This window comes from Heterodontus francisci, chromosome 38, assembly GCF_036365525.1.
Source record: "Heterodontus francisci isolate sHetFra1 chromosome 38, sHetFra1.hap1, whole genome shotgun sequence".
NCBI lineage: Eukaryota > Metazoa > Chordata > Chondrichthyes > Heterodontiformes > Heterodontidae > Heterodontus > Heterodontus francisci.
The window spans coordinates 38306320-38316772 of NC_090408.1; positions in this window are offsets into that span (position 1 = coordinate 38306320).

Genomic DNA, 10453 nt, shown 5'->3' on the forward strand with positions numbered 1-10453 from the left:
AGCCAATTCAGGTCAACGAGGACAGCAGTGATGGGTGAACAGGACATAGTATAGTGTGGGTGACAGGCAGCAGGGTTTTTGACAAGCTGGAGTTTATGGAGGGTAGAGATTAGGAGGCTGACCAGGAGATAATTGGAATAGCCAAGTTTGGAGGCACCAAAGGTTCCAAGGTGAAGATTTCAGCAACAGATGAGGTGAGGCAGGGGCAGAGACGAGCAATGGAAGCAGAAGTAGGCGATCTTGGTGATGGAGAAGATGTGGGATTGGAAGCTCAACTCATGGTGCCAAGAATTTGAACAGGCTGGTTCAATCTGAGATTGTGGCTAGTAGGGGGAAGGAACTGGTGTTGAGGGGACTGAGCTTGGGGTGGAGGCTGAAGACTATGGTCTCAGTCTTCTCAATACTTAATTGAAGGAAACTGTGGCTGATCCAGGACTGGATATCACACAGTCAATCTGACAACACAGAAACAATGGAAGGGTCGAGAGAGGTGGTGGAAAGGGAGGGTTGGGTGTGGTCAGTGTACAGGTGGAACGGCCCAATGTGTCTTCAGATAATGTCACCAAGGGGCAGCAGGTGGATAAGAAAGAGGAGGGGCCAGGGACAGATCCTTGGGGGTCTCTGGAGATAATGGTGAGGAGACGGGAAGGGAAGACCTTGTAAGACAATTTCTGGCGACAATTGGATAGATAACAGTGGAACCAAGTGAGGGTGGTTCCACTGAGCTGGACAGTGAAGGAGAGGTATTGGTGGAGGAATCTTGACCATGGCAAAGGCTACAGAGACGTGGGAAAGACGAGGAGGGATTGTGCATCACATTTACAGAGGAAAGCATTGTGACTTTGATTAGGGCTGATTCAGCATGTGACAGGAGCAGAAACCTGATTGGAGTGATTGAAACATGGAGTTGCAGGAAAGATGGGCACAGATTTGGGAGGCGACAACGCATTCAAGGGACTTTGGAGAGGAAAGGGAGGTTGGAGATGTGGACACCATTGGATGGCACCGAGCTATCGATATGAGGAAGCTGCCAGGTTCTGTCTATCATCTATGTTGACATTAACCAAGGAATCAGTGGGCATCACGTTTTGAATTTCATGTTCAAAGGTTAAAGAAAGAGAATAAAATTAGCTTCTGCTCCTGAATTCTCTCCAGTAAGCCCTGCTGGGAACTCTGTATGTTGGACAGTATCAGTGTAGCTCAGTGAATAGCCTTTTGCTTCTAAGTTACAACATTCTGGGTTTAAGTCCCACTCCAGGACTTGACCATAAATATTAAAGCTGACATTCCAGTACAGTACTCAGGGAGTGCTGCACTGTTGGAGGTACTGTCTTTTGGATAAGGCATTGAACTGAGGCGCTGTTTTCTCAGGTAAATATAAAATGATCCTACGGTGCTACTTTGAAGAGTAGGGGAGTTCTCCCCGGTGTCCCGGCCAATACTTATCACTCAATCAACATCACAAAAACAGACCATTTGCTCATTATCACATTGCTGTTCGTGGGAGCTTGCTGAGTGAAAATTGCCTGCCTACACTACAACAGTGACTGCACTTCAAAGTATTTCATTTGCTGTAAAGTGCTTTGAGGCATCCGGTGGTTGTGAAAAGTGCTATAAAAATGCAAGTCTTTCTTTTCTTTTTAGACGAAGACAGGATTGGGTTCGGCTGTGACATTGCCCTCCTGTCATGGTTGAATAGTCTGCCTACACACACTATCTAGACTGGCACACACATTTAGGTGATGTACTGGGAGAGGGGCGGTGCATGGGGAGATGCGACAGTGTCTGCGGAACGAGATTCCAACATGAGTCTCTGCCTTCAGGGAAGAAAGGTGAAAACTGAAAAAATAACCTTTAAAGAGAAAAACACAAGATGTCACTGCAATGATGAAGGGATTAAACCCCCTAGGGGCAAGGATTAAAATGGGGATTTGATTTAAATCAAAATCACAAATACAACCTATTTCATTACCGTCTGAAAAATTCAAACTATTATGAAGGCATCTCAGCATTTACAGCTTTACTCAGACAAGTCATTGGATGGGTTTAGCCCTTTTTTTAAAACTCTTAAATAGATTATAGAAAAGAGAGAAATAGCATTAATTTGCCTCAGGCCTTATCCTTTTGTATTAAAACAAAACATGACCTATTTTCACTAATCTTCAATTCGTTACAGGATGGTCAGGGATAGCATCTGCAAACTTCCCACTCTCTAAACCTAAAATGTAAATCTGCAAATAAATTTGGCTCATGTGCTAGTAAGATTTCAATTCTAGTGCCTTGAATTTATGCCCTGAGATGTTACAATGAAAGGAATTTCACAGTCATTAGTAAGTGTTTCCCTTTATAAACATCATTGTTTAACTACCAAAGAAATTTTACACATGCATCAACAAGTTTCAGATAAAGATTGCACAGCGCAGTCTTAGGGCAACTGACCTTTAACTGTTGTCCCTGGACAAAGGCAGGAAGGTTCCTGCAACAGTTAATCCAGCTCTTCCCCAATTTCTGTCAAAACAGCAACTTGATTCATTTTTTAAATTCATTCACAGCTGGCAAGGTCAGCATTTATTGTCAATCCCTAAATGCCCTTGAGAAGGTGGTGGGTGAGCTACCTTCTTGAACTGCTGCAATCTGCATGGTGTAGGTATACGCACAGAGCTGGCAGGTAGAGAGTTACAGCCTGACATAGTCATACTCACGGAATCATACCTTACAGACAATGTCCCAGACACTGCAATCACCTTCCCCGGGTATGTCCTGTCCCACCAGCAGGACAGACCCACCAGAGGTGGTGGCACAGTGGTATAGAGTAGGGAGGGAGTTGCCCTGGGAGTCCTCAACATCGACTCCAGACCTCATGAAGTCTCATGGCATCAGGTCAAACATGGGCAAGGTAACCTCCTACTGATTACCACCTACCGCCCTCCCTCAGCTGATGACTCAGTACTCCACCATGTTGAACACCACTTGGAGGAAGCACTGAGGGTGGCAAGGGCACAAAATGTACTCTAGGTGGGGGACTTCAATGTCCATCACCAAGAGTGGCTCGGTAGCACCACTACTGACCAAGCTGGCCGGATCCTAAAGGACATATCTGCTAGACTGGGTCTGCGGCAGGTGGTGAGAGAACCAACACGAGGGAAAAACATACCTGACCTCATCCTCACCAATCTGCCTGCTGTAGATGCTTCTGTCCATGACTATATTGGTAGGAGTGACCACCGCACAGTCCTTGTGGAGACGAAGTCACGCCTTCACATTGAGGATACCGTCCATCGTGTTGTGTGGCACTATCACCGTGCTAAATGGGATAGATTTCGAACAGATCTAGCAATGCAAAACTGGGCTTCCATGAGGCGCTGTAGGCCACCAGCAGCAGCACAATTGTACTCAACCACAATCTGTAACCTCATGGCCCGGCATATCCCCCACTCTACCATTACCATCAAGCCAGGAGACCAACCCTGGTTCAATGAAGAATGCAGGGGGACATGCCAGGAGCAGCACCAGGCATACCTCAAAATGAGGTGTCAACTGGGTGAAGCTACAACACAGGACTATCCGCGTGCCAAACTGCGTAAGCAGCATGCGATAGACAGAGCTAAGCGATCCCATAACCAATGGATCAGATCTAAGCTCTGCAGTCCTACCACATCCAGCCATGAATGGTGGTGGACAATTAAACAACTAACTGGAGAAGGTGGCTCCACAAATATCCCCATCCTCAATGATGGGGGAGCCCAGCACATCAGTGCGAAAGATAAGGCTGAAGCATTTGCAACAATCTCGATCCATCTCGGCCTCCTCCTGAAGACCCCAGCATCACAGATGCCAGACTTCAGCCAATTCGATTCACTCCGCGTGACATCAAGAAACGACTGGATACTGCAAAAGCTATGGGCCCTGACAATATTCCAGCAATAGTACTGAAGACCTGTGCTCCAGAACTTGCCACGACCCTAGCCAAGCTGTTCCAGTACAGCTACAACACTGGCATCTACCCGGCAATGTGGAAAATTGCCCAGCTATGTCCTGTACACAAAAAGCAGGAGAAGTCCAACCCGGCCAATTACCGCCCCATCAGTCTACTCTCGATCATCAGTAAAGTGATGGAAGGTGTCATCAACAGTGCCATCAAGCGGCACTTGCTTAGCAATAACCTGCTCAGTGACGCTCAGTTTGGGTTCCGCCAGGGCCACTCAGCTCCTGACCTCATTACAGCCTTGGTTCAAAAATGGACAAAAGAGCTGAACTCAAGAGGTGAGGTGAGAGTGACTGCCCTTGACATCAAGGCAGCATTGACCGAGTATGGCAACAAGGAGCCCTAGCAAAACTGAGGTCAATCGGAATCAGGGGGAAAACCCTCCGCTGGCTGGAGTCATATCTAGCGCAAAGGAAGATGGTTGAGGTTGTTGGAGGTCAATCATCTGAGCTCCAGGACATCACTGCAGGAGTTCCTCAGGGTAGTGTCTGAGGCCCAACTATCTTCAGCTGCTTCATCAATGACCTTCCTTCAATCATAAGGTCAGAAGTGGGGATGTTTGCAGATGATTGCACAATGTTCAGCACCATTCGTGACTCCTCAGTTACTGAAGCAGTCCGTGTAGAAATGCAGCAAGACCTGGACAATATCCAGGCTTGGGCTGATAAGTGGCAACTAACATTCGCGCCACACAAGTGCCAGGCAATGAACATCACCAACAAGAGAGAATCTAACCATCTCCCCTTGACATTCAACAGCATTACCATCGCTGAATCCCCCACTACCAACATCCTAGGAGTTATCATTGACCAGAAACTGAACTGGAGTAGCCATATACATACCATGGTGACAAGAGCAGGTCAGAGGCTAGGAATCCTGAGGCGAGTAACTCACCTTCTGACTCCCCAAAACCTGTCCACAATCGACAAGGCACAAGTCAGGAGTGTGATGGAATACTCTCCACTTGCCTGGATGGGTGCAGCTCCAATAACACTCAAGAAGCTCGACACCATCCAGGACAAAGCAGCCCGCTTGATTGGCACCCCATCTACAAATATTCACTCCCTCCACCACCGACGCTCAGTGGCAGCAGTGTGTACCATCTACAAGATGCACTGCAGCAATGCACCAAGGCTCCTTAGACAGCACCTTCCAAACCCGCGACCTCTACCAACTAGAAGGACAAGGGCAGCAAATACATGGGAACACCACCACCTGCAAGTTCCCCTCCAACTCACACACCATCCCGACTTGGAACTATATCGCCATTCCTTCACTGTCGCTGGGTCAAAATCCTGGAACTCCCTTCCTAACAGCACTGTGGGTGTACCTACCCCAAATGGACTGCAGCAGTTCAAGAAGGCAGCTCACCACCACCATCTCAAGGGCAATTAAAGATGGGCAATAAATGCTGGCCTAGCCAGCGTCGCCCACATCCCATGAATGAATAAAAAAAAATTTTTTGACCCAGTCGTGATAACCTGGAGGGGAACTTGGAGGTGGTGTGCTCCCATCTTTAGTATAGCATCATTAATGTTGGATACTATCCCAAGGAACTTCACAAATGAGAGAGGCTCAATGCTGCGGGGAGGTAACTTCGCCATCTCCGAAGTTAAGGAGGTGGTGGGCGGTCGCCTCCTCGTAGTAGATGTAATATACAACAATGCTCAGCTCTGGTTGATCAACGTGTACGCCCCTGTTCAATGCAGCGAGTGGCTGACCGTCTTCCAGCAGCTCCCACTGCTGCTGGCGACGTCCAGGCCGGTCATCCTAGGCGGTGACTTCAACTGCATCATCGATGCGGCTGGACGATCCGGCAGTGACAACAGCAAACTGGACGCTACGTCCAGATTCCTAGTAGAAACAGTTAAAGATGCCAAACTGCACGACGTCTTCAGCAAACCTGCAGACGAAGCGCAGCGCAGATACACATGGTCAAGATCGGACGGGTCTGCCCGTTCCAGGATTGACTTCCTGTTTGTGTCCCGTGCTGTCACGATCAGATCCACCGATGTCAAGCCAGTGTTCTTCTCCGACCATTGCCTCTTATTGGCTGACTGTCACTTACAGGACGACCAGCGGGTTGGCAGAGGGACGTGGAAGCTCAATGCTACACTGCTAACCCCAGAGAACATTGAGGATCTCAAAAGGGATTACAAAGGTTGGAGGACTGTGAAACCCCTCTTTGAGTCTCCAGTTCACTGGTGGGAGGCGATCAAGGAGAACATCAAGAGGTTCTTTATCTTCAAAGGTGTTCAGAGGGCGAGAGAGAGACAGAGGGAAATGTCCCGACTCCAGAGAAGTATGCAAAATCTGCTCCGGCTGCAGTCGATGGGGGTCGAGGTCAAGGAGAACCCCCATGAAGTGAAGAGCCAGCAGGCCTTGCTCTTTGCCATGGAGGCCTCCAAGATCATCTTCCGGTCCAGAGTCCGCTCCATTGAGCGGGATGAGATCTGCTCGCGTTACTTCTTCCAAAAGGTACACACAGAGAGCTCTGTGATCAGAAGCCTAAAGGAAGAGGATGGCTCAGTAACGTCTTCGCAGTCCGATATACTAAGGATCAGCAAATCCTTTTATGCTGGGCTGTATGACGCGAAGCCCACAGACAGCAGAGCCTCCCAGTCCTTCCTGTCATCTATCACAGAGGTCTTAGATGATAGCATAAGGGAGAGACTGGACAAGCCACTAACTCTGGATGAGCCGACAAAGGCCGTCAAGTCCTTCGAGACGAGTAAAACTCCCGGAAGCGATGGCTTACCGGTTGAGTTGTACTCGGCCCTGTGGGATTGGGTCAGCCTGGACCAGCTGGAAGTATACGAGAGTATGCTCCTGGCCGGCAGCATGTCAGATTCCATGAGGAAAGGCATCATCACCCTCATCTACAAGCGGAAGGGAGAGAGGGCAGAAATCAGAAATTGGCAGCCCATCTCACTGCTTAATGTTGACTACAAGATTCTGTCAAAAGTCATAGCCAGTCGAGTCAAGTCTGCTCTGGAGTTGGTGATCCACCCTGATCAGACCTGTACTGTACCCGGCAGCAAGATCTCCGATAGTCTCGCGCTACTCAGGGATACGATCGCCTATGTACGGGACAGGAGGGTGGATCATCAGCCTGGACCAGGAGAAGGCTTTTGACAGGATATCGCACACCTACATGATGGACGTGCTTTCCAAAATGGAGTTTGGGGAGGGAATCTGCAACTGGATCCAACTGCTCTACACAAACATCAGTAGCACAGTCTCAATCAATGGGTGGGAATCAGAAAGTTTCCCGATCCAATCTGGAGTCAGACAGGGCTGTCCTCTCTCCCTTGTCTTGTTTGTTTGCTGTATTGAACCCTTTGCTGAGTCTATTAGGAAGGATGCGAGCATAAGAGGGGTGACAATCCCAGGCAGCGGAGGCACTCAGGTTAAAACCTCCCTGTACATGGATGACGTCGCCGTCTTCTGCTCGGATCCGCTGTCCGTGCGCAGACTGATGAGCATCTGCGACCAGTTCGAACTGGCCTCGGGAGCCAAAGTTAACCACGGCAAGAGCGAGGCCATGTTCTTTGGGAACTGGGCTGACCGATCCTTTGTCTCCTTCACCGTCAGGTCAGACTACCTGAAGGTGCTGGGGATATGATTCGGAAGGGCCGGGGCGTGCACCAAAACCTGGGAGGAGCGAGTAGCCAAGGTACAACACAAGCTGAGCATGTGGGAGCAGCGATCTCTCTCCATTGTGGGTAAGAACCTGGTCATCAGGTGCGAGGCGCTCACCTTGTTGCTGTACGTGGTGCAGTTCCGGCCCATACCCCACTCCTGCGCTGTGGCGGTCACCCGAGCCATTTTCCACTTCAACAGGGGATGCAAAATGGACCGGGTCGGAGGGACACGATGTTCAAACCTCTGGATAAGGGCGGGAAAAATGTAGCCAACATCACCCTCATCCTGATGACCACCTTTGTGTGCGGCTGCATCAAGCTGTGTGTAGACCTCCAGTGCGCAAACTCCAAGTGTCACTATGTGCTGAGGTTCTATCTGTCCCAGGTGTTGCGAAGGATGGGCCTGGTCACATTGCGGTGGAACGCTCCATCCAGTTGGACTGTGCCGTACCACCTATCCTTCGTGGAAAAGTTTCTGTGGAAAAACACCTTTGACCACCAATCCATCAGGCAGTGGTCTGCACGGAATGTCCCCAAGGCCTTACGGGAAAAGGAGATAGTGGATCCTGTCGGATGGTTCCCCGAGCAGACTGCCAAAGTCAATTGGCCGAATTCCTCATCACCAGAACTTTCAAACAAGCACCAAGATGTCGCTGGTGGTGAGAAGAGCCCTCCCCGTCAGATCCTTCATGCACTCCTGAAGTCTCGCCCCCTCCGCACAATGCCCCCGCGGTGGCTGTGGTGGGGAAGAGACAGTTGCCCACCTACTCCTGGAATGTGTCTTTGCAAAGCAGGTGTGGAAAGAGATGCAGTGATTTTTGTCAAGGTTCATCCCAAGCAGCTCTGTAACACAGGAGTCTGTGCTCTACGGGCTGTTCCCAGGGACGCACACCGAGATAAACATCAACTGCTGCTGGAGGACTATCAATTCGGTGAAAGTCTCCCTTTGGTCTACCTCAAACTTGCTGGTCTTCCAGCACAAAGAGTTGTCCACGACTGAATGTTGCGGACTGGCACATTCCAAGGTCCAGGACTACGTGCTGAGGGACGCACTAAAGCTTGGGGCAGCCGCAGCAAAGGCTCAATGGGGAAAGACCACAGTGTCAGGTCCCCCCACCAAGCTGAACTGAGGGGCTGGATCCATGGGAAACCCCTCGAACTGTATCCGGGAAATTTTTGTTTGCTGTAAAATGTATATGGCATGAAAAATGAAACGTAAGGGTTGTGAGGCAACTCACTCCAGTATTGAAGGAAACTGACCTCCTTTGCACTCCTTGTATTTTTTGACTTGGTGCTGTTTGGAACTGTTTTGTCATTTTTTTATTTACAGATTTTTATGAATAAAATATATTTTGGAAATTAAAAAAAAGAGGCTCAATGGGGAAAGACCACTGTGTAATGTCCTCCCGCCATAGTGAACTGAGGGGCTGTACCCGTGGGAAACCCCTCGGGCTGTATACACCAAATATAGGTTTGCTGTAAAATGTATATGGCTTGTAAAATGAAATGGAAGGGTTGTGAGTCAACTCACTCCTGTATTGAAGAAAACTGATTTTCTTTGCACTTTTTGGACTGTCAACTTGGTGCAGTTTTGAACTGTTTTGTAATGTATTTTTTTTCACAGATTTTTATGAATAAAATATATTTTTGGGGGGAAAAAAGGGGCGGGGGATGGGGGTAGAAAAGCAAATGCCAAGCCAAAGGAGGAAACTTAAGGAAAGGTGACTAAAAACTTGGTCAACGAGCTGAGTTTTGTGGAAGGAATTCCAGTGGTTGGGAACTAGTTGGCTAAAGACACAGCCTCCAAAGGTAAGGCAAAGGGAGAGGGGTTCACAATATGTTGGATTCTGAGGAATATAGAGTTTGCAGAGGCTGAAGGAGAGAGGGAGGGGCGAGGCCATGGAAAGATTTACACAAGAGGGTGAGAATTTTAAGGTGATGGAGGATGGTTTTTATTTATGATTCGATATTCTATCTGTTCCTCAAACGCATACAGTACATGCAATAAAAGTTAAAAATATACTTAAATATAATACAACCACACCTGTTGTTTGGGAACCCAGTTCAGAGCTCAGTATTTCAGGCCGATCAAACTGTCATAAATCCAACTGCTCAGTAGAAACTGTCACCTTTTAAACATTTCTCCCAACACAAATACATGACAATCTGAAAATTCCTGCAGAGCATGACTATATCAAAAGCTGAAGTATAGCTACCAGTTTTACCGGCTATCAGAAATCCAGAACCAGCTCATTAACAGGTTCCACTGATAAGGTGAGATGTACAAGGGTGGGAGGAGGTTCATGTGGACTATCTACACCAGCACAGACCTGTCGGGCCGAAAGATCTGTTTCAGTGCTGTAAATTCTGTGTAATTCTATGCAACATGCTCACATAAGGAGAATCTAATTACACAATAACTTCTGTTAATAAACTGGGTTATTAACTTATAAGCTCTTTTTCTGGTGGGCTAACAACATTAGAATATTGCCTTTACTTTGTTACTTTATCAATAATTTTGCTCAAGTTACATGTAATTGCTATTCCAAATGAAACCTTCAATTACAAGTCTTTGATTCTGTAACGCCCAGCTCCAGTTAATTCCTCCATTCTACAGAATTCCCAAGTACAAAGATGTTTTCCTTTTGCAAACCTAACTTTTCTCCTAGCACAAATTATCAGTTTACAGCTTCCTGAAACTTAGGAGCCAGTATGCAATGCCAAAACTTTAATAAAGTTCCCTCATGAAGTAGGTGATTACTACCAGTGCTGTAAGGTCAGTCTCAGTTCAAAAGTTGAGTAGTCACTACTTTGAAATTGAATC